Raw genomic sequence first — 25266 nt, forward strand, 5'->3', positions numbered from 1 at the left:
AGGGCATGTCACAGCCTCACTGCCCTCACCGTGAAAAACCACCTACGCTGCTTCAAATGGAAGCTCCGTTCCTCTAATCTATAGGGGTGACCTCTGGTGCGTTGATTGTTTTTATGGGAAAAAAGAACATCCCCCAACTGCCTATAATCCCCTCTAATGTACTTGTACAGAGTAATCATGTCCCCTCGCAAGCGCCTCTTTTCCAGAGAAAACAACCCCAACCTCGACAGTCTAACCTCATAGCTTAAATCTTCCATCCCCTTAACCAGTTTAGTTGCACGTCTCTGCACTCTCTCCAGCTCATTAATATCCTTCTTAAGGACTGGAGCCCAAAACTGCACCGCATACTCAAGGCGAGGCCTTACCAGGGACCTATAAAACGGCAAAAATATGTTCTCATCCCTTGAGTCAATGCCCTTTTTTTATACAAGACAGCACTTTATTTGCTGTAGTAGCCACAGAATGACACTGCCTGGAATTGGACAACTTGTGATCTACAAAAACCCCTAGATCCTTCTCCATTAAGGAAACCCCCAACACACTACCATTCAGTAGATAGTTCGCGTTTATATTATTCCTACCAAAGTGCATAACTTTGCACTTGTCAACATTGAACCTCATTTTCCAGTTTGCTGCCCAGTTTTCCAATTTTGTCAAATCGCTCTGCAAAGCGGCAGCATCCTGCATGGAACTTATAGTTTTGCACAATTTAGTGTCATCAGCAAAAATAGAAACAGTACTCTCTATGCCCACCTCCAGGTCATTAATAAACAAGTTAAAAAGCAAAGGACCAAGGACTGACCCCTGCGGTACTCCACTAACCACACTGGCCCAATTAGAAAATGTTCCATTTACCACCACTCTTTGTACTCTATCCTTCAGCCAGTTTTCTATCCAATTACAAATATTATGTTCTAGGCCAATATTCCTCAATTTGATCATTAACCTTCTGTGAGGTACTGTATCAAACGCTTTAGCAAAATCTAAGTAGATGACATCAACTGCCATTCCAGCATCAAGGTTCCTGCTCACCTCCTCATAAAAGGCAACTAAATTAGTCTGGCAAGATCTGTTACGCATAAAACCATGCTGGCACAAACTAATAGTATTGTGAACTGCAATGTATTCATCTATCCTATCCCTTATTACCTCTTCCAGAAGCTTTCCTACTACTGATGTCAGACTAACAGGCCTATAGTTTTCAGGCTGAGAACTAGATCCCTTTTTAAATAATGGCACCACATTAGCAATCCGCCAGTCTCTCGGCACCATGCCAAACCTCAACGAATCCTGAAAAATTATGTGAAGAGGCTTGGCAATCACAGCGCTCAGCTCATTTAATACCCTGGGATGAATCCCCTGGACCTTTGTTTACCTTTACATGTTCAAGTCTCTTTTGAATTTCCTCCTGAGTGACCCATGCGTCAGTAGCTAAATTACTAGAACTGGGCATATTAAAAGGGAAGCCTTCATTATCTGGCTCCTCAGATGTATAGACAGATGAAAAATAGGAGTTCAAAATTTCTGCTTTTTCCCCGTTCTCATCAACCAACGTACCCCCCCCCCCGTGATAATAAAGTTCCCACCCCTTCTTGCTTCATTTTTTTACTATTCACATAATTAAAAAATAATTTTGGATTCTTTTTACTCCTTGCTGCAATATCCCTTTCCATCTCTATTTTAGCTTGCTTGATAGCTTTTTTGCAAGCTTTATTTGCTTCCTTGTACCTGATGAAAGTTTCCACTGTCCCAGCTAACTTGAATGCTTTAAAAGCACGTTTTTTATTACCAACCTAGGTTCACCTAGGGAAGGTAGAGTATGCCACATAGGCAGCATAGGGAAGGCAGAGTATGGCACATACAGGGAGCATAGGGCAGGCGGAGTATGGCACATACAGGCAGCATAGGGCAGGCAGAGTATCGCATACTCAGGCAGCATAGGGCTGGCAGAGTATGGCACACACAGGCAGGGCAGGGCAGGCAGAGGATGGCACACACAGGCAGCATAGGGCAGGCAAAGTACTGCCTGTGTGTGCTATATTCTGCCTGCCTACCCTGCCTGTGTGTGCCATACTCTGCCTGCCCTACCATGCCTGTTTGTGCCATACTCTGCCTGCCCTATGGTGGCTGTGTTTTCCAGACTCTGCCTGCCCTATTCTGTCTGTGTGTGCCATACTCTGCCTGCCCTATGCTATCTGTGGGAGCCATACACACAGGCAGCATAGGGCAGGTAGTACTTACAGTGACACAATGCTGGCACTGCTCCTGCAGTCTGTATGAGGTGTGAACAAGTGAATTATGTGGCTTACAGTCTGAGCCAGAGGAGTGAACAATGCAGGGGGTGAATAATGCAGGGACTAAAAAGTGTGAACAGTGCAGGGAATTGCATGGTTAAAAAATACAGGGGGTTTACAGCCTGAATATGAGGTGTGAACAATGCAGGGGGCTGGTTAATGTCAGTACTGATACCATTTAAAGCTTACACAAAGGTAAGCAGTCACAGCAGCCAGATAGGTGGGGGCCACGGTCCACCAGTTGGACAGCATTGGTTTATATCATATTAAGTAGTAAATAATTCTACAAAACTGGAATATATAAATATATCATTAAATATTGCTCTTTTGATTTTTTTACCTTTAGCCACCATTTTGTGATGGTCAGAAATCACATGACCAAAAACTATGTAGCCCTAACTGTAAAAGGAAGAAGTGTGAGAGTAAATTAGTAAATTTATACTTACCGAAATTTACTTTTCCCTTAGTCCCTTTGGCAGCAACCCTGAGATTTATTTTTGTTCCTCTAATTGGTAGGACAAGAAGACAAAGGGTTAAAAAACACACAATAAACCCCACCTATAAGTAGGAGTTACCTTAAATTTCATTAGTGTAATAAACACAGTAACCAGGCAATATGCTTCATAATTTTTAATAGGGAGGGTAGCAAGCTTGCTGCCGAAGGGACTAAGGGAAAAGTAAATTTCGGTAAGTATAAGTTTACTAATTCCCTTGCGTCCCATATGGCAGCAGCCCTGAAAGTTAGCAAAAATAGGGTGGGTCTTAAGTTGCCTTCTGGAGAACAGAACTGCTAAAGGAAGCTTCCTGGGAGGCTAAGATGTCCCTTCTGTAATGCTTTACAAAAGTGTTAGGATTACTCCAAGTTGCTGTTCTACAAATATTTTCCATAGAAACTCCTGCAACTTCGGCCCAGGATATTTTGTGTGTAGAATGCGCCCTTATCTTGAAGGGTGGAATGAGATCATTCTTTATATATGCCATCTGTATAGTTTCGCTAATCCAATGGGCAATAGAAAATTTAGAAGCTTTCAAACCTCTGTTCTTCCCAGCAAAACTGATAAAGAGATCTTCATCTTTCGTAAAAACTGTAGTCTGTTCAAGGTAGACCGTCAATGCTCTGCCCACATCCAGAAGATGAGGTTGGCTATCTTGAGCCTGCGTCTCCAGATTAACATTTGGCAGGATAGTGTCCACTTTAGGTCTGAAGTAAGGTAGAGTTCTTAATACTACCCTGTCCAGCAGGAAAGAGATATATGGCTCCTTAGAGGATATCGCCTGAATCTCTCCAATCCTTCTAGCGGAAGTAATGGCTACCAGAAATATAGTCTTAAACATGAGACATTTGAAAGAACACTCCTGAATAGGCTCATATGGAGATTCACACAGCTTCCTCAGAACTAGGGGAAGATCCCAAGTTGGAAGAGGATGACGGATCCTAGGACGAATCCTAGAAATGGCTCTCACAAACCGCTTGACTATAGGGGCAGTCGTAAGTGATCTATCCAGAAGCGTAGAAAGAGCCGCCCTTGAATAGGTACCCTGAAAAGTCTCTGAGAGAGGAACTGGCCCCAATACCCTGGAGTCGATGAATTCTCTGATCGCCTCCTACCACCTAGGACAAAAAAACACTAATGAGATTTAAGGTAACTCCTACTTATAGGTGGGGTTTATTGTCTGTTTTTTAACACTTTTTTTTAACTCTTTATCACCTTGTCCTACCAATTAGGAGAACAAAAATAAATATTAGGGTTTCTGCCGTATGGGACACAAGGGAAAGAACTTTTTCCAGTAACTGGCTGATCATGTAATATGTATGTGTGCCCTTGATTTTTTTGAGTGCACTGTGAATTCTATGATCCCAGGAGGTTGCCCTTAATACTTAAAATGATAGTTTTCTATTTAGAATTACCAAATGGAACACACTACTTAAAACGTTTTATGAAAATGGCCCATTCAGATAAAGCAGGGCTTTACAAATAAGCTTTTTTTATGCAATATATTATTAGAAGCACCTACATTGTTTAGGGGTATAGTTTTCCTTTAATTGTTTTTTTTTTTTAATTCCCTTACCGGTTACATCAACCTGCCCTAATTCTCACTGTCTCTATAGTCTTCTTCCTAATTTACTGTTTTAGTTGGTCTTTGTGCCTTTATTTTTTTTTGTTTTCTTGTTTTATCTCTTACAGCTAAGATATGTTGCTGTTGCTGCAATCCCTGTACAGTGGCATTCACAAATATTAGTACAGGTATGGGACCTATTATCCAGAATGCTTGGGACCTGCTAAAAATCATTTAAATATTGAATAAACCCAATAGGCTTGTTTTGCCTCAAATCAGGATTAATTATATCAGGGGTGCCCAGACTTTGTCACCTTGGATCTACTCTTGCTTCCTGGCCTCCGTCATGAGATCTACCACAGTTAAAATTGTGCGACGTCTATCATTTGGCGCAATAAGCAAGAAAAAGTATCAATCAATGTTTAACAAATACACATAGCAATATATAAATGCAGTGCCAAATTCACATTTAATGCCCACTTAACATTATTCAAGTGCCAACTTCAAGTTTAATGTGAAAGGATTTTAGTAGATTTTACTTCCCTTCTTTATGGCCCACTTTGTAGTCTGACACAGAAACATATATAAAGTGGGAACAAATACTGTATATGCAGCGGGCAGCCCGGTGGGGACAATCTTCTATACTGGGATGAAACTACAAAGACGGATGGCTTGAGCAGCAGCACTCAAAAGCTCCAGTATGCTGGGGGGAAAAATGAAGTGGCGGGATGCCATCCCACTGCATTCCACCTCAAGGTCTACCAGAAACTTTAAAGTGGTAGAACATGATCTACCTTATGGGCACCTGAATTATATCTTAGTTGGGATCAAGTCCAAAAACAGGGAAAAGGAAATCATTTCTAAAAATTAGAATTATTTGCTTATAATGGAGTCTATGGGAGATGGTCTTTCCGTAATTCGGAGCTTTCTGGATAATGGGTTTCCGGATAAGGGATCCCATACCTGTACTGTGACTTTAGGATGGTTATAACAAAAGGTCCAAAAATAAGTGGTCCTGCAGAAAAAGCAAATGCAATAACTGCCTGGGTGGAGGAAATAGCCAAGTAGCACCTGTGCTCATCAAAGTGTCTTGTGGTCTTTCTTGGCTAGTTATAGTATAGTTATAGTATATTTTATCTGCCTTCAAAATACAGTATATAGGTATACGATAACTAAAGTAGAGACTTGATTTGCCTTGTAAATATAATATTAGCAGCACAAAGAAAACAGTAGAGGTCATTCACGTAACACACTGCAGATGTAAGCCTGCATATATCTTGTGCACTTGCATCTATACGTCCAATTTGCATGAAAGTGTGAATGCAACTGTGTTCATTTTGATGCATTGACCACAATTGCATGATGCAAAAATGACACGACAATTGCATTTGGAAATGCACTTTGCACACTGCCTTTATGGCCCTTAATGTAGAGCTGTTTTCTATTTTTATTTGCTGATTGCAATAATCTTTTTAAGTTTTCAATTAATTTGTATTCATGCACAGCTCTTGATGGCTCTAGGTTGATGCAATATTTATTCTGCTGTATAATATAATGTTAAGCACTATTAAATTAAAACCTGAAATTATAGGGCTAAAACCATCTGTAGATCACTTTTACACTTATCAAAGCCTACAGCTGATAATGCAGTAGTTAAGATTGCCAGTGCTTCTAAATGAGCTGTACATATAGTTAATAATAATAAAGTGATACTGACACAAAAACTACTTTTCAAAATATTAATGTACATGAAAATTTACCTACTGTAGTGTTCATGCTGATTATTTTTTATCAAAAGGTTTGCTTCTGTAAGTAATAGTTACTTGAAGTTCCTAAACCTGACTACTTTGCCAACCTGACTGTCCTTCTCAACATGTCAGTTATAGCTTCTAATATTAATGGACTCCTGACTAATGCAGCGTCGAGCCTGTTGCCCCCCACCCTTTTACCCCCTTGCTCCCAATAAAACAACGGACACTTAATTGGGGAGAGAAGGCCGCAGTTGTTTATTGCAAATCATTTATAAATCAGCAATTCTATATATCAACAACCATAACTAGTATTAAACCGTTTGTAAATTCAAACATTAAACAGCAGTACTTATATCCTCCAAAGAGGTCTGACCCTGAGCCCAGGCCCGGAGCCTGTGTCCTGCCTACTACCCAAGTCCCATTCTGGGATTATCCACCTCCCTGGTGACCCCAGGCCTACCCGGTTACCCGCTCACTGCACCTTTTTAATATCCTCTGGGGCTCAACGTCGACCCCACCCCCCACACTGCGACTACTGACACTAACCCATTGGGGAGGGAGGGCGGGATGCTGTCAGCTCCTGCTCCTCTTGCCCGCCGAAAAGATCTGGTGAGCTAACATCCGGGGAGGGACCTTCTTATTTCCTTGCCCTGGCCTGTATCACTGAGATATCCGGAAAGGGAAGAAGGGGGGGGGGAAAAAGGGGGGGGTCTGCCTCCTAGCTTAGTCATGCCCTTCTTCCCTTTTGCTTCCCTCGGGTCATTGGGCTTCCTGACTAATGCAGCGTCGAGCCTGTTGCCCCCCACCCTTTTACCCCCTTGCTCCCAATAAAACAACGGACACTTAATTGGGGAGAGAAGGCCGCAGTTGTTTATTGCAAATCATTTATAAATCAGCAATTCTATATATCAACAACCATAACTAGTATTAAACCGTTTGTAAATTCAAACATTAAACAGCAGTACTTATATCCTCCAAAGAGGTCTGACCCTGAGCCCAGGCCCGGAGCCTGTGTCCTGCCTACTACCCAAGTCCCATTCTGGGATTATCCACCTCCCTGGTGACCCCAGGCCTACCCGGTTACCCGCTCACTGCACCTTTTTAATATCCTCTGGGGCTCAACGTCGACCCCACCCCCCGCCACCGAGTGGCTGCTTGACTCCTCAAGCATGGCACGACCCTCCACTTGACAAAAGCAAGGCCTTCTCAACCCCGTCCGCAATGGCTAAATTGAACAAATCCCAGCCTACATCGGATAAGTGGACCCCATCCCTGCCGTAGTATCCCGGCAAACGCTCCTCTAAGGTTGTGTGCCTCACCGCGACACCCCCGGATTTTCGGACGAAACTGGCTAGTAACTTATTTATCTTACCCCTGCTCCTGTCCAATTTTGCCCAATCCCTTGCAAACCTCCACACCAGTCGGGGTACCATTTCCGACCAAACCACCACCACACCGGGGCATGTGCGCCAGATGTTGGTTAAATCCTGTTTCATTACATCCACCAAATCCCTTTGCGGGATGACGCCCAAGTCGTTACCTCCGGCGTGAATTACCAATATGTCCGGACGCCCGCCGGCTCTGATATTCTGCATCAAGGTGAGGCACACGCCCTTCCACCTCATACCGGGTCTACCAAACCAGTGAAACCGCACCGTGCCTTCCGGAAAGCCCAGCTGCACCCCGTGTCTTTTAACTGCGGCTCGCCGTCTGGCCCAACATACGAAGGAGTGGCCGATCACCCACACGGATCGTCCTCCTGTAATCAAATCAAACAGACACCAGAAAACGTGTGTATACCAATGTGGAAGCAGTTTTTTTTTTTTTTTTTTTTAAACTGTGTCTAGACCAGCAATGCTGGCCGTACATAACTCCGGAACCGCAGGGATTCCCACCTACCAATTTTTTTTACCATGTCATCGCCCATCCCCAGTCTTGCCGCTTCCGTTGCCGCTCCAATCCGGAAGGAGTGGGTACCAAAGTCGCTCGGGTTCACCCCAACCGCCTGCAACCCTATGCGCAACACTTTCCCAAATTGGAACCGTGTTAAGGGACTACCATCCTCGTGAATCAGCAGCGAAGTGCCTGAGTTTGGCCTTACTTCCATGTATTTTTGCAAACATCCCACTGGGCAGGCACCCCCCCCATCCAGTTTATATAGGGTTATCAGCACACCTTTTCCCCATACGTCCGTTTTTGACCTTCTTAGCCTGATCACCACTTTTTCGCTATCAACCTGTACATCTGTGACTGCCAGGCCCCCGGGAACTGCTTTACTTTTGCTGGTCAATTCTCCCACCCTAAATGCCCCAAAGAAGGCCAGTACAAATGCTGTCTGGAACAACCGGACCTCAAATTCTGAGAAACACACTTGTACCAACCCGGCTTGCAGCTTGCCCAGCAGGTCAAATGAAATGGGCCGCCTAGTGTCTCTAGAAACCTTTCCTCTCTTGAAGCCCTTAATAGCTTGCTTAATGATGAATTCCTTCGTGAGATCTTCCACACCAGCGAGTTTGAACAAGAATGCCAGCCCCGCCATGCGCTTCTCTACCATCGCCACTGATTTTCTTTGCTCTGCTAGCCATACTACATACCAGACCAGTGCATCCCGTCTGTCCTCCTTGGTCTTGAAACCGCCTGCCCATTGTTCTAACTGCCACCATTCTTCCCACACCTTACCATATGCCACCCAGGTGGACTCTGCAACTGACGCTTTCACCAACTCCATTAGACGCCGTTGCCCAGTTGCCACAGCTGACTTGGGAAAGGAGTCCCCTCCTTCTCTGCTGTTGGTGCCACCTGCCAAAATCGCTCCCATTGAGAGCGAGAGAGGGCGTCAGCGATATCGTTCTTGCACCCCTCCACATGCCGAGCCCTGCAACTAACGTTCAACTTGAGGCATCGTAAAACTAATGCCCTCAGCAGCCTGAGTACTGGCTGAGAGGATGCCGACCAGTTGTTGATCCCTTGTACGACCCCCATGTTGTCTGAGTAAAAAATTATGCGTCTATCTCTCAATTCTGCTTCCCAAATGAACAAGGCCACTACTATGGGGAACAGCTCAAGGAAAACCAAATTGCGTACTAACCCTGCCTCCACCCACTCCTGAGGCCATTGGGCTGCGCACCACCGGCCCGCCAAATAAGCTCCGAAGCCCTTGCTTCCTGCTGCATCTGTGTAGAGTTCTAGTTCCTGCGCCGTGGTTTCTGACGCCCGGAACAGAACTCTACCGTTGAAGTCTGCTAGGAATGCCTCCCATACCCCCAGATCTGCCTTGACCTCCTTGGTTATTCTCACATGGTGGTGCGGAGCCCGCGCTCCCGCGGTGGCCTGCGCTAGTCTTCTACTGAACACTCTGCCAACTGGAATGACCCTGCATGCAAAGTTCAGCTTGCCTAGTACTGATTGAAGCCTCTGGAGGGTAGCCTTTTTGTCCCTACGTAAGCTGCCCACTTCGCGCATCAGGTCCGCAACCTTCTGGGTTGGGAGCCGGCACTCTCCTGCCAATGAGTCAATTTCCAGTCCCAGGAACCGCATCACGGTTGCTGGCCCCTCGGTCTTATCTGCTGCTAGCGGGACCCCGAAACTCGCTGTGACTTCCCGGAGTGTTTCTAGTAAATGGAAGCAGGTATCTGACTTTGCCTGTCCGACACAGAAGAAGTCGTCCAGGTAGTGCACCACTGATCTGTATCCCGATCTAACCTTTACGACCCATTCTAGGAACGTACTGAAGGCCTCGAAGTGGGCACAGGATATGGCGCAGCCCATAGGCAGACACAGGTCCACAAAATATGCCCCTTCGAACCAGCAACCTAACAGATGATGGCACTCTGGATGGATTGGTAGCAGGCGAAAGGCCGACTCAATGTCGGCCTTAGCCATTAGTGCACCGTGCCCTGCGGTGCGTACCAAGTCCACTGCCTGGTCAAATGACGTATATGACACCGAGCATAGCTCTCTGTCAATGTCGTCATTGACTGATTCGCCTTTTGGGTGTGAGAGGTGGTGGATCAACCTGAATTTACCGGGTTCTTTTTTGGGGACCACTCCCAGGGGGGACACCCTTAGGTTGTCCAGGGGCGGGCTGCTGAAAGGGCCCGCCATCCTGCCCAACTCCACCTCCTTGAACAGCTTGTCCTTCACCACCTCTGGGTACTGTGCCGCTGACTTTAGATTACGTAATACCAATTTCCCCACCCTCTCCCGAAATGGAATCCTGAACCCCTCCCGAAAACCCTCTGTCAGTAGTACCGCGGCCTCCCGTCTACCGTAGCGGGCGAGCCACGGTAGCATCGCGCCTAACCTCACCGGGGTCCTCCCCTTTTGCAGACTCGCCTGGCTTGCCTGCCCCTTTTCCCCGCTTAAAGCAACGGGCGTATGCATGAGAACCTCCGCAGTTGGAGCACTCGTGCTTGTACTTGCATGAGGTGCCCCACTTGCAGCTGGTCTCGTTGAATTGCCAGCAGTATCCGGGCTTAGTCGGGGCCGAGGTGGCTCCCTGTTGTAGCCCCCCGGCCCCCCTTTGAAAGGGATTCGCTTTTTGTGCCATCATTAGTTTGAGCCAGAGGGTGATGTCCATCTGGTCCCATCTCATTGTGGGGTTGGCGGCTAACCGTTGGCGGAATTGTTCGTCATACCGCCACCAGGCCAGCCCCCCATATACCCGGTAAGCCTCCCAAATGCTATCCACGTAGCAAAAGAGGGCTGAGCATTTTTCATGGGCCTTCTCCCCTATAATACTAGCAAGAATGCAGAAGGCCCTCAGCCAGTTGCCAAAGGTTTTTGGCAACCTTCTGTAGCGCTTCTTTTTCTCCTCCTCCTCTTTTTTGCTGTCCTTTTTGTCGTCCTCCTTTAGCTCTATCACTTCATCCAGGGGGAGTAGGGAGAAAATTTCTACAAATTCCCCTTTCCAAATTTTCTCCTTCTGCTCTTGTTTGATGTGCACCCCCAACGGACCCGCAAAGGCCACGTAGGCATTTTGGCGGGCCGTCTCCGCTATGCTGCTAGTGAGTTCTTCCCTTTCTTTTTCCCTTTCCTTTTTTCCTTCCTCGGCTTCCCCGCTCTTGGCTACCCCAGCTTCGTTAGACGGCTCTTTTGCCGTCTCCGCTCCTGCCTTTGTGGGTATCGCTGGCGCTGCTATATTTGCCACCTGCCCTGTAGTTGGCCCTTTCTTCCCTGCCCACACCTGTGACAGGTTTATGCCTCCTTCTCCCGCTTGCTGCCCCTCCCAGCCTGCCAAGAATTGCTTTAGCCCTTCCAGCAGCGCTGCAGTGTTGCTAGCCTGTTCCCCGTCTGAGCCTCCCCTCGTGCTTTGCTCACCTCCTGACCCACTGGCCGTTGGGGCACACTGGACCGTTGCCGCACTGTCGCTCCGTGCCGTTCTGCTGTCGTCACTGGCTGCCGGCCTGTGCTCTGCTGGCCTCCTCTCCCTCTGTGTCCTGTCATTGGACCGACTCCGGGTGTTCCTCTCCTGCCTTCTCCCCGACACCGACCGGCTCCTGGAGGCCCTTCGTCGTTCCCCTCTGGTATTCCTGACTCCAGGGCTCGCCCGCCCCGAGCCGACCGAGCTGCTTCTGCGAGGGAAAAAAGAACAAGAGCGCTCCCTCCTCCAAGACCTCCCCCGGGTTCTGGACCTGCTCCTCTGCCGTACGCGCCCCGTGGACCCTCTGTGGTGGGCTAAGCTGCAGTGGCCTCGTGACCTGCTCCTGGATCTCCCCCGTCGTCTCCCGTCCCTGGACCGGCTCCTTTCCCCACTGTCCCGTCTGTCCCTGCCGTGGTGACACCTGCCCAGGCCGTCCCGGCCCTGGCTCCTGTCCCGCGTGGCCCTATCTGCGGTCCTGGGTGTTCTGCCCCTCTCTGTTGTTGCCCTCTCCTGCTCAGGTCGGCTTGCCCCTGGATTTCTGGCCTGTGCTTCCCCGCTCCCTGCACCGTGGTGGGCCGTCTGACTCTCCGGCACTTGTACCCCAGTGCTCTCACCTGATGTTTGGGGCTCCTGGCTCCCAGCTGGTGCTGGGGCCGTGCTGTGCCGGCTTCCTGGTTGGCCCTGAGGGGACCTTGTGGCCTGCCCCGTTCCCGTGCCTTTCCCTGTGCGGCCTGTTGCCCCGGGATCCTCTGGGGTAGCCCCTGGGCCGTCCGCCTGGGTCATCCTTGCCATCCCCCCTGCCTGCGCGCCCGTGCCGATGGGGCTGCTGGCCCCCGGGGATGACGTCATACCTCCCGATGCGGCGCGCTGACGCCTACGCGCCGGACTTCCTGTGGCGCGCGCGCCTCTGCTGGGTGCGCGCGCTCTACCTGTAGGGCCTCCCGCCCTGGTTTGCTGCTCCCCACTGGGCCCTGGGTTGTGCCTGCCCCCTTGCCTGCTCACCGGGGGAACCTCTGCCGTGCCGCCTCTGCCCGCCCGACCGCTCCGCCGCCTCACCGGTCCGGTCCCGCCAGTCGCGCTTCCTTCTCCCCGTGGTGCTGGGCTGCTGCTGATTCTCCTGCCCCTCTTGGCTCGTGCTCCTCCTTCAGATGGGCTGAGACGTTGGGGTGGCCTGGATCTCCTCGTCACCCTCCTCGGTGGGTCAGGGGTCCCGCTCATCAGGTCCTGCAGTTGGCTACGGATCCACTCCGGTCCTTGCTGCTGGGCTGCCTCACGAAAGCGCTGCACCAGGTTCTCCAAGCTGCGGCCTTCTTCCTCCATGCTGCTCCGGTGATGCTGTCAGCTCCTGCTCCTCTTGCCCGCCGAAAAGATCTGGTGAGCTAACATCCGGGGAGGGACCTTCTTATTTCCTTGCCCTGGCCTGTATCACTGAGATATCCGGAAAGGGAAGAAGGGGGGGGGGAAAAAGGGGGGGGTCTGCCTCCTAGCTTAGTCATGCCCTTCTTCCCTTTTGCTTCCCTCGGGTCATTGGGCTTCCTACTACACAAATATGTCAGCCCCCTCATAGAGGAACATATGAGATCAAGTAGGTAATACAAAAGCATCAGGAATTACTTCAACAATTTTGCCATAAAAAGCAAGCAAAGAAAATGTTATGATTTCAAGTGTCAGAATCTCTTAAAAGTTTGCTTATATTTATTATGGTCTACGAAAAAGCTGGTGAATTATAAATAACAATAGTCATTATATTTATAGTTCAACTTAAGTACAGCTTTCTGTAAACTTCTTTTAAAAAGTAGTAATTCCTGATCTAATGCACTCACCCTTCAAGTGACCTTTACGTAAATATTAGAGTACTTTGATTAATAAGATTGCTTTTGTGCCAAGACTTGTTGAGCAGGATTCTTACTTCTATGTAAATCAACCAGAATGCCAAACTGAAAGGAAATCAAGGCTTGGCAGGAAATCTAACATAATTACTGTGGATAATTACCACAAGAAGCTTGAATAATCTATGTAATAAAAAACGAAGTGCCTGCGTGTTAGAATAATTATTAATCTTATGGCATCGGCATTTCAGTGTACCTAATGGATTACAGTCATCTAAGCAGAACCATTCTGACCCATACTAGTTTATACTTGCTCACAAAATGCCATATTGGTTCTCAGGCCTATAAACATGGGCATAAGGAAGGAACATAGACCTGTAAAGTGTTTTTATTACAGGAATTCTTGTTTCTGTAAATGTTTTACTGCTAAACATAAGAAATATTTTGCCTTAATCTCATCCCCAAAAATTAAGTGCAGCAGCATTTTTTTTTTAATTTGAGTACTTAACTCCTAATATATTGGGTCATCAGTCAGGCAAATTCCACCACCCTTTGATCTCATAAACTAGGGTCTTGCAGTGTGAAAAACATACACAATCTGTGCTGGAAAAAGTATATGTTAATGTCAAAGATGACCATAGACAGAAAGGTATGCTCATAAAGCAATCCAAAGCAGAAGGGGCAGTGATGAATTTTTGAATTTTTGTTCCTCTGGTCAATAGTTGGATCACACAGAGTGCCTATGTACATACTGCATCTATGGCCTGGATCATTTATGTCAATAAATGACTCTTGGTCAAGGGAGGCTGAGAAGGCAGCCACTGTCTACTATATGGCCACATTTAGGAAAAATATATGCAGATTTATTTGCAGCATACACAGTGGACATGGCCTCATACCTAAGATTGGATAAATAAAAAAGAAATCCTATGTTAGGGCATGTACATCAAGGCAGCAGTGCTGTATTCATGAGGGAAGGGCAGGAGGAGGCACATCCCTCTTCCTTCTTCCCTTTATTATTACTTACATGCAATTTAGGGTGCAGTCTGCATGGGGACCTATAGTTACTGCCTGTCCATATTGTTTTATTGAATACTTGTGGTCATATACAGTAGTTTGTTAGAATACTTTTGAGCATATAGTATTATTGCAACACTGTTAAAAGAACTCAACTAAAGGGCCTTGCATACCAACATGCTCCCACAGTTCCTAGTATAGGTATGGGACCCGTTATCCAGAATGCTCGGGACCAAGGTTATTCCGGATAAGGGATCTTTCTGTAATTTGGATCTTCATACCTTCAGTCTACTAAAAAATCAATAAAACATGAAATAAACCAAACAGGATTGTTTTGCATCCAATAAGGATTATTTATATCTTAGTTGGGATCAATTACAAGGTACTGTTTTATAATTATAGAGAAAAAGGAAATCAGTTTTAAAATTCTGAATTATTTGATTAAAATGGAGTCTAATAGGAGACTGGCTTTCCGTAATTCTGGATAACGGGTTTCCGGATAAGGGATCCCATACCTGTACATGCATGCATCTCTATAATGGGAATATGAATAGTAGAGGGCTTGCATAGAAAGATAAGTAATAAAAATAACAACAATAATAATAATATTGTAGTCTTAAAGAGAAATACTTTTGGCTGCTGGGGTCAGTGAGCCTCATTTGAAAGCTGGAAAGAGGCAAAAGATAAACGACAATAACTTGAAAACTATAACAAATAAATATCAAAAACCACTTGCAAAGTTGCTAGAAATAGGGCATTCTATAACATAATAAAAGTTAACTTAAAGGTAAACAACCCCTTTAAAATCAAGGCACACAAGGTGCCTTTTTTATACATATAACAGAATATAATGACAGTTTAAATATATGGTATGCATTCATTAAAATTGCTCTAGCTTATGTCTAATGGTACTGACTGAGAACTTTTTTTTACTATGGAGGGATACGTTTGAACAAAATCATTATCAGTTTCCATTTAGAGTGAGAAAGGTGCTTCTACAATTAAAGCCTGTTCTTTTTATTTTAAATTAAAGGGTTTTTTTTCATAAAGGAATCCTAACCCTATGTTAAATCTACAGCAAAATATCTGAAACAAGACAGAAATCCATTGTAGTGGGAGTCTGCATTAATAACTACTTAACATATATCCTGTAGTTTGCTCAAATTTACTTATCAACCTAATTTTGGGTTGGTGTGTCTTCCTGAGCTATTATGCCCACTAGTTTTGGCATGAACTGACTGTGGAAATAATAATTATTGTTTTGAATTTCAAAGTGGTTTACTTTGCTCTTTACTTCCAGTGTGTATGCAATAGCATTTTGATTCCTTTTTGCAATACAGAAATGATTATGGGTGTTTTCATTTGCTGCACAATTCCCAAAGACTACAGTGCTTAAAGGACAAGGAAAGGTTAATATAAATTAAAAGTAAGTCTAAAGGCATTCTTTTTAAGTACTTACTGCATATCCAAATTCCCAGATCCCTGCTTGCTTCTCTGAGATATGGTGCTGGCAGTCTACAGCAGTGTGAAGACTACAGTGACATTACTGAAATCTCTCTGTCCTTCCGGGAGCCCAATGACCCGAATAAAATGTTAGGGAAGCAGGGCATGACTATGTTAGGAGGAAAAGCCACCCCCCTTTTCACCCCCTCCCACCACGGGTTATTGCAGTTGGTACAGGCAGGGCAAAGAAAGGTAAGACCCTCCCCGGATGTGAACTCACATCATTCCGGCGGGAGAAGGAGCAGGATCAACAGCATCCCTCCCTCCCTCTCTATTAGATAGGAGTCCAGTAGTCGCAGTTGCGGGGGTGGGGTCGACTTTGAGCCCCAGAGGAAATTAAAAAGTTGCAGTTGGAAAATGAATGGGTAACTGGGTAGGCCTGGGGTCCTCAGGGAGATGGATAATCCTAGAAGGGGACTTGGATAATAGACAGGACACAGGCTCCGGGCCTGGGCTCAGGGTCAGACCTCCTTAGAGGTATAAGTTGACTGCTGTTTTAATGTTTGGACTTACAAACAGTTTAATACAAGTTATGGTTGTTTACATATATATTTACTGATTTATATTAAATTTTACATTAAACAACTTCGGCCTTCTCTCCCCAAATTAAGTTGTCCGTTGTCTTATTTCGGTACCAGGGGGAGGGAAAAGGGGGCACAACAGGCTCGACGCTGCATTAGTCATGTAGCTGCCAGCGGCAGCCTTCCTATTCTCTGAGCATGTGTGTAACTTGATCCTGTCTCCTGTTCTGAGTTACACATGCCCACCAGCCAATCAGAAGCGGATCTGGCAGAGGGGAGGGGGGGTGGGAATGAAACACATGTGCAGTATGAAGCAAGGAGAGAAAGGAAGGGAGAATACCTTTTTAAAGATGGCTGCCTGTTCAAGAAAACAGAAAATGTGAAGTAAGTGTGACTGAGTAAATATTTGATTAGGTGAGCCAAAAGTGTGGCGTTTTTACTAAACAATAGGAGGACTATTGGGCAGTATGCTTTTTAAATTTTGACTTGCATTCTCCTTTAAGGAAGTGAAACAACATTTTCATATTATTGCTTTACTTAAGGTACCATACTCAATCAGTTGTTTCTTGCCACACCTATTATGAATGCAGCTTTGTTCCCTGACTTTATGGCTCTATGCTTAGACCTGCTATATTTGTGCTCCATACCTATTCATTAGGATTAATGATCATTTTGATCATACTGCTTGTAGACAGCTGCACTTGATAACATTTAAAAGGTAACATTATAAAATGTATCCTTTTAAACATAAAATTTACATTCAGCAGCAATATTTCATCTATGAATTATTTTTGTTACTCACTCTCTAAACAGGTACTAACAATTATTTATGGTGCATCCCAAGGCAAATGTATCTAGCCTCAAGCATATCCATATTATTTGTACATTCAGTCTTCTAAGCTTAGATCAGTTATATCAGTAGAAACTTTATTCTGTAAAAAAGAAAAAAATCTGTTGTTATTTATTGATTACAAGTGTAAGATCACTAGATGGTGCTGTTAGATGTAAAACTGGTGTGGGGTTTATGTATTAACTATGATTGTAAGATCACTAGATGGTGCTGTTACATGTAAAACTGTTGTGGGGTTTATGTTTTGACTATAATTGTAACATAACTAGATGGCACTGCTACATATACAATTGTTATGTGTTATCATGTTCTGCTGTAAATTGCTTTCTCTGGTGTCTATCCTTCGGTTTTTTTTCATCTTGTTGGTAGTTCAGTCATGTCTTTTTGAAGTAAAGCCTGTTCCACTACCAGCTGCTGTGGACCACTTCTGCTCATGTACAAAGTCAAGAATACTATTAATACTGGTGACAAGGATATGGATTTCAGTGAGTAAAAAAGATATAAAGAATTTATTGTTTTCTTAATGGTATTTCTGAGCCACATAGAGGGTTTTGACATTGCCAGACCAACCCCTTGTGATTCCTATGCAGAGGAATTACATTTCTTTCTAGAAGCAACTGACTTACATCATTTTCAGAAGCAGGCAATTCTGCTGACTGTTAACAGATGTAACTAGCAGCCAAAGGAGAGTGTTACTGCTTTTATAGCAGATTCTCAGAAAGCTGCAATTTTGGCAGAAGTTTGAAATCCTTGCTAAGGGACCATCTTGTGTGTGGGGACAGAGATGCAACACTGAAGGCAAACTAAGCTTTGTTTTGGCCCAGAAGGAAGCACCTACGTATGAGGCTGTCTGCATTCCAAAGAAATACTGGCCTCTTCCAGTTCAGTTATTGCACCAGAGCTGCATCAAGAGTATAAAAATCCTGATGCTAAACTACAGCCTGCATCAGCACAGGTATCAGTTAAATTGATGGATGACCTCCTTTCCAACCTGCAAGTGGTAGTCCAATTTGTTAATGATGTACTCATTGGAGCAGATTCTATAAAATCATTAACTGAGAGGGTAAGAGCAGTATTGAGGCAATTTTGCAGATGCTGGGTCCTAGGTGTTGAATCCCTGGGATACAAAGTTGATGCAAATAATATATATCCATTTCCAAAAGTGAAAGCGATTCATGAAGCTCTAGTTCCCAAATATAAACAGGAGCTGCAAGAATTTCTTGGCCTATTAAATTTCTGCCATTCCTTCTTGAAAGACAAAGCTGCTGTGGCAGAGCCACTGCACAGATTACTGGACACAATGCTACCTGGAAGTGCTCAGCCCTGTATGACCAGATATTAAATAATGCCAATAGACTTTTATCATCAGACAGTGTCCTAATACATTATTTACATAAACCTCTTAAGCTTACCTGTGGCACTTCTCCTATGGAATAGGGTCTGTTGGAAGTCACACTGTAAGTGGCTGTCCCATTGCATACTCTCTGAGTACCACAGAAAGTAATTTTGCTCTGATTGACAAGGAAGCTATAGCAAAATTGAATGAATATTTATTATTTAATAGTATTATTAAATACTTATGACTATGAGTATCAGTACTGCCCAGGAAGAGAGGTAAATAATGCAGATGTTTTAAGCATCTGTAAGCAGCATCTGTAAACACTCCTTATTTTAAAGTACCAGCTTTGTCTAATGTCCTCATGCTTTAAAGCCTGCACAAACTCTCCACATGTTTGCTTTTTGTGGGGAAATAGAGTGGTAATTTCCAAAGCTGGAAGCATGGGTAACCCATGTTCTCAAAGCCCTACATGAGAGTTACTCAGGCATTGTAAATATGTAGGCTCGTGCTAGAAGTAATTCTGGGGGCCTCCATGGAAAGAGACTTGAAGCTCTTGGTCTTGGCTACATATAGATTTTGCAGAATAATTTCAAGGTCAAACATTCTATTTCATCCATCTTCAAATAGGCAAGCCGAGAGAACGAGAGAATAGAAAGAATGCATTAAAAAGGATAATTAATTATGGTTGAAAATATGGACCACTTTTACTAGCACTGGCTGTAGTCTTGCAGAATTTTTGATCCAAGCTATAAAACCTGTTTGGACAGACTGCATCCTGGCTTGGAACATGAGGATGTTTGAAATAGGCAATAGTGTGTATACCAGAAATTATGCAATGGGGATACCAGCAGTCACAGCTGGAGTCAGGGGCCCTGTCTCTGTGGATGGTTGTGTTATTTGTGTTATTAGCAGAACAGACAGTAGATGTACCTAAAATGTAAATACTGAGGCCAATCCGCAATTAGAGGTTACCAATATTCCGCCCGAGCAGCCCAGAAGGATAATTCACCAGCCCCGCTACTTGGATTATGTTATTTAGGAAGGGAGAGGTGTTATGTATTGACTATAATTGTGAAATCACTAGATGGAACTGTTACATGTAAAAGTGTTATGTGTTATCCTGTTCTACTGGAAATTGCTCTCCCTAGTATCTGTCTGTCTATCCTTTTTTCCTCTCAACTTGTTGGCAGCCATTTTTATCCAAAGTAAAGCCTGTTCCACTACTAACTGCTAAACATCTTCTGGGTGCTGTATGATCAGTGGTAACTGGTAATTGATCAAATGAAACTGGTAATTGTTTCATTTAAATAATGATTTATCAATCATTATGCACTCTCACCGAAAGACCCCCAAAACTGGACACCAATAAACATCCCTTCACCCATGTAATGTGAAATATATAGAAAAGGGATGTTGCATGAATGGTTGATTTAGCAGATAATATTCTGAATGGCACTGGTCTGTGGTCCTGTGTCTTGTAACTGCGTGCTTCTCGCAGATAAAATATGTTTCAGTGTTTTCTATGGGGCAAGTCACATGGCCAATAAATTGTAACAGTCCACCTCCCACAGTACACTGAAATCATTTGAAATCTTTTTTTCTGTATGTGACCCCTCCCCTCAGTCTTCCTGGGTGAAGTTTTGCTTGAGGGTGAGGCAAACATCTAAGACTAGAAGTGGCAGCATATCAAGACAGACTTCCAAGCATGACATTCCTGAAGCTGCTCACCTTTAGGGCAATGGCACACATGGAGATACGTCACCTGCACTTAATTTTCAGATAGCAAGGGGGACTAATTTTAATTCAGGAAACTGCAGGCAACTTCATAAAAACAACCACTGCATATGCCTTAACACCGGAGATTCACTTTATTGCTGGTGGGAAGGCATTTTGGGGAGATTAGTCAACCACAGTAGCTGAGATTTTACTGCGGGTAACTAATCTCCCCACGTGCCATCACCCTTAAACTCTGCACAAGTTAGTAAACTGGGGGCTCGGTAAGGCAGGGGCACCTACTGTCAGGCCCGGATTTGTGGAAAGGCCACAAAGGCCCGGGCCTAGGGAGGCAGAAGTTTAGGGGCGGCATGCCGCCCCGCCGCAACAAAATTTAAAAATTTGGCTCCCATACGGAGCAGTCGGGACCTCTCCCCACTGCTCCATATGGGAGTTTAAAGGTTTGCGCATGCGCACTCGCACCTGCGCATGGGGGTGTGTCGCGCGTTCGCGCATGCGCACAGGGGGAGGGGCGACCAACGTGGGCGGCCTCGGGGCGCCCTGAGGATAAATCCGGCCCTGCCTACTGTATAAAAGTAAAAATTACCTGTAAAATGTTGATAAAATGCATTAGTCATAGTAGGCAAAGTTACATTGTAGTTAAGGTGTTTTTTTGTTCTGTTAAAGAAACTTGTTTCCACTATGCTACAAATTCTCATAAAAAGCCACCTATGTTGCTAATTTCTTACAAACATGGTGGGGACTTTTCCAAAAATATCATACCATCTAGATATCCTGTCTCCCAGTTGTCAAAGCCAGAGAGTCTTCAAATCAGATTGACCAAAAGCTCTCTTTTTTATTCATTATGCACTGCCAGGGTCTCATGCATCATTGTTGTTTGTAAGGTACTACAAAATTTGTGTGTTAGATGTGGGGTACCAGACAACATAGATGATGATCTAGGACTTGAGTTAGAAGGGCATCCTGCTACCTCTAAGGAAGCCACACCTGTGGGCACGGCTGCAAGAGGCACGTGTTTGGGTTATAATGGTGGGGGGGGGCACTAGGCACATACCTTTTCTTTCCCCTAGCCGACTAAAGGAGCAGCAGCATTTTTCTTGCAGAACGTGCCAAGTATGGGGGAGTGCCAAGCCAGGGAGTGCTGCTGAGCTGTGGTGAGGGGGATTTTGAGGCCCAAAACAATGTTGTTCTAAATTGGGGGAGAGACACTCTAGGGCGGGGCCTGCCATGGCCGCCCTTGTTGCTTGTCGGTGTAAGTGGTGCTCTACACTTTTGTAAGTATTTAAATCTAAGAATCTAGACAACATTGGTTGACCTGCCCCCAACAGGGAAAAGCTGATAAGCATTGTATCTGCTACGTATTACGTTGTTTACTATTTATAGTTTCCAATTAATAAAAATGATTTGGAAACTGGTAATATGGTTTGTTTCCTTAACAAACATTACATTAAATAAAGAATATATTTATTTGTTAAATGTATTAAATTAGAAATAGTTTGCATATGTTACTAACTAATAATAATAATGGTTGATAACCTTAAGTTTTTAAAACAGGTATTACCAAGTAATCAAATGAAACATTCAAAAAGTACATACAGTATTAATTCAAAAGAGTACAAGATTAGTAAAACTCATTTTTTTTCTATTTTCAAAGTTTCCTTATTGCTATTGAAATTACTATTGTTTAAAGTGTTATTAACCCCAATTAATCAAATAAATACTTTTTTTTAAGTTTTTAAAGTTTAGAAAATCAATGAGAGTTCCACACGAGAATCCTTAATCCTAGACATTTGTTGCTGTTAAATGTCAATTTTTTTTCAAGCAGTTGATATTGTAGACTGCAAACTCGTTTCAGTTTGTGTGACAATGTCCACTGGGTCTTGTCTTGCATTTGGTGCAGGCCTTCTAGTAATCTCATCTGCTACATCGGCATTGTTGTCCTGTTTGTTCAGCTTTGGCCTATTAAACTGGCAATACAGCACATGTATTTGCAGACAACAAATTATTCAGGTATGTTATATATTTATAACCATCATCTATAAGTATGTGAAATATAGGAAGGACAACTTGAAAAGGTTTTTTTTTAAAGCAGATTTATATTTTGTTTCCTGCAATAATGACACTATATTTTGTTTCCCGCAGTAATGTCACTTGTCCTTGAGAGTATACACCAAAAAACACTTTTGTTAAAAAAGAGCAAAATAAATAGGACTTATGTTGAAAAATAAAATTGCATTCTCCTATTATTTTAATTTAGGAAGTCAACATTTTCATTTTAATAAAATGAAAAAAAATTTATAGTTGCAGTTTAAATTTTACGAGCTTTGTCATAGTTTTCCAGACACCTCTTACAGATGGCAGCCAGACAGACAGCCAAAGACAGATAGAAGGGCCCTTGAGTGACAGGTCCCACCAAGAAAAACCTTCACAGAAGATGCAGCAGCACCACCATAGATGGGGAGTGGGAGTAGCCATAACTGGTGCAGAGAAGTCAATGCAAGCAAATTATAGAGGTGGATGAGGCAGCACTGGGAAGAGGACATTACATCTCTAAGGAGAAACAGCAACTCTCTTGGTAAGCAATGGGTGCTTGGAAATCCCTGCTATCTCCTCCTCTACAGGAACCCAGTCCTCCTCTCCTCCATCCTCTCTGACACAGCCTCAGCCTTCCTTCTCCTTCAGCTTGCAGATCAGGCCTGCGCTTCCTCCCTTTCCTCAACAGACACCTTTCACTCCTCCAGCAGACAATATAATGTCTGCTTGAGCAGGAATATCAGGGAAATAATGTTTCTCAGACATGTCTTGTCCCAGCTAACACAGTGCATTGCCTGTTGGTTTAAGGGAGACATATTGGATAAATGGGAAAAAACCATTTAGGCATTTATGAATGATATATGGTGCTGGTTTCAATTTGGGCTAAAAATTAATCCTATCTGTAAAAATGTCCCCTTTATTGGAGCTCCCTATAGATCCTATTGGTTCTCAGTCCGTGTTTAAGATGAAGGGTAGGCGTGTCCTAACAGTGCCTACCAGAAGCCCAGTAGGAGGGGGTGAGCCTTGCACTCACGCAATCAAAGACATGCTTCAGTTCCCTATCAGGTCAGGCCAGGGCCGCCATCAGGGGGTAAAAGGGGGGAGAGCCGTCCTGAGCCTGGACACTTCTCGCTTTAAAGGGGGCCCGGCCATGATATAGTATTTTTAGCCCAGGCCCCCTTTAAAAATTACGGGTCCTATCATTGGTTCATTGGTGGTCAGCGGGTAATTTGATTGGTCGCGCCCCGTGTGTATGTGTGACGTCAGTACGCACGGGGCTCGACCTTACAAAAGTTAAGATGCAGTGGCGGGTGAGCCAGAGAATGCGGCGGGGACTGGAGCCTATGGGACGCAAGCTCAAGGCGCAGCAGGAAACCGGAGCAGGGGGAGAGCAAGATGAAGCTGGTTTACATGCGGGGGGGTTGGTGGATGCAGTTGAACGTGGGGGGAAGCAGGAGAATGCAGGTGGATGATGGGGGGGGGGAGCCAGAGGAAGCAGGTGGATGATGGGTGGGGGATCAGGAGAAGCAAGTGGACAGGGGGGGATCAGGAGAAAGTAGGTGGACTCTGGGGGTGGAATCAGAGCACACGGGGGGGGGGGCAGAGGAAGCAGGTGGATAATGGGGGGGATCAGGAGAAAGTAGGTGGATGCTGGGAGAGGGGGGAGTTAGAGCATGCTGTAGGGGAGCTGGAGACAGCAGGTGGGGGGGAGGGGGGGATCAGGAGAAAGTATGTGGATGCTGGGGGGAGCCAGAGGGATCAGGAGAAAGTATGCGGATGCTGGGGGGGAGCCAGATGGATCAGGAGAAAGTATGTGGATGCTGGGGGGGAGCCAGAGGAAGAAGGTGGACGATGGAGGAGGATCAGGAGGAAGCATTTCCTCTAAGTGCCTGTACTGTATTAATAATAATAGTAATAAATGTGATTTAACAAATATCAAACTCATTTGTGTTCTGTGTAGTGCGTGCCATTTGTTTAAGAGACATTTTATTGCATAGGCTGCTTGGAAACTGATGGGAGGGGTCACTGGGGGAGGGGCCATTGTGGGAAGAGGGGGGGGGCAGAAAATTTTGTTGTGAGGGGCCCAGTGATTTCTGATGGCGGCCCTGGGTCAGGCTAGCTGCGGATTGATTCCTGTTTACTGAGAGCCGCAGGAGAATTGAGCCAGCAGGAAGTGGAACAGATGGGTGGGACTACTGGGGTTTCGGTGGAATTTCTCAATAAATCAGTTTGAAACAAAACTTTTTAAGCACAATTCTTCTATATTCAGAGGAGTATAATTCACTGGTACATTCATAATTTTTATAGGATATGTCACCTTTAAAGGTGGCAAGTAATCAGTAGAAATGCCTCATCTACCCACTGCTCTCTACTGAAGTAGCTCAGTTGTGCCCCCTGGCAACATGCTCCAGCAGGTAATTGATGGCTGTCCATTGCTGCTCTACAAGCCACTCCACCGGCTTGTTAGTAGGTCACATGAGCAAGTGGGGTGTCAGGGGGTGTTGCTGCTGCATCCATGCCATTGAATGCTGGCAATAGGGGGCCTATGAAAGTGGCCATACACCCTGCATGCATTCTGAAGCCCTTCACCACTAGGCTGAGCACGTGAAGAAGGTACATGGGTCAGACAACCTTGAAGGATGTGAAGGTCATCCAGCAGGTTGTGTCCATTGTAATCCATTGCTGGACCTGAGCCTGGAAGGTGACCAGGAGCTCAGGTCCAGTTTGACTCTTGCATTACATTGCAGCTCTGCCTGGCAGCAGCAGGGCTGCACTGAAGCTTAGCTGCAGTGATGGTTAGAGGGGGCTTGTAGGTAACTTTCTCTGGGGGGCGGCAGCTGGGGAGGAGGCCAAGGTGGTTGTAGTGAAGGCAGCCTCTCCCTGGGGTTTCCCTTAACCCCACTGAGAGGCACCTTCAGCCTCAGAGGAGCACCCATGTTTACACCCACCCTGGTGGTCAGCAGAGAGACCCAAT

This window comes from Xenopus tropicalis, chromosome 7, assembly GCF_000004195.4.
Source record: "Xenopus tropicalis strain Nigerian chromosome 7, UCB_Xtro_10.0, whole genome shotgun sequence".
NCBI classification, from domain to species: Eukaryota; Metazoa; Chordata; class Amphibia; order Anura; family Pipidae; genus Xenopus; species Xenopus tropicalis.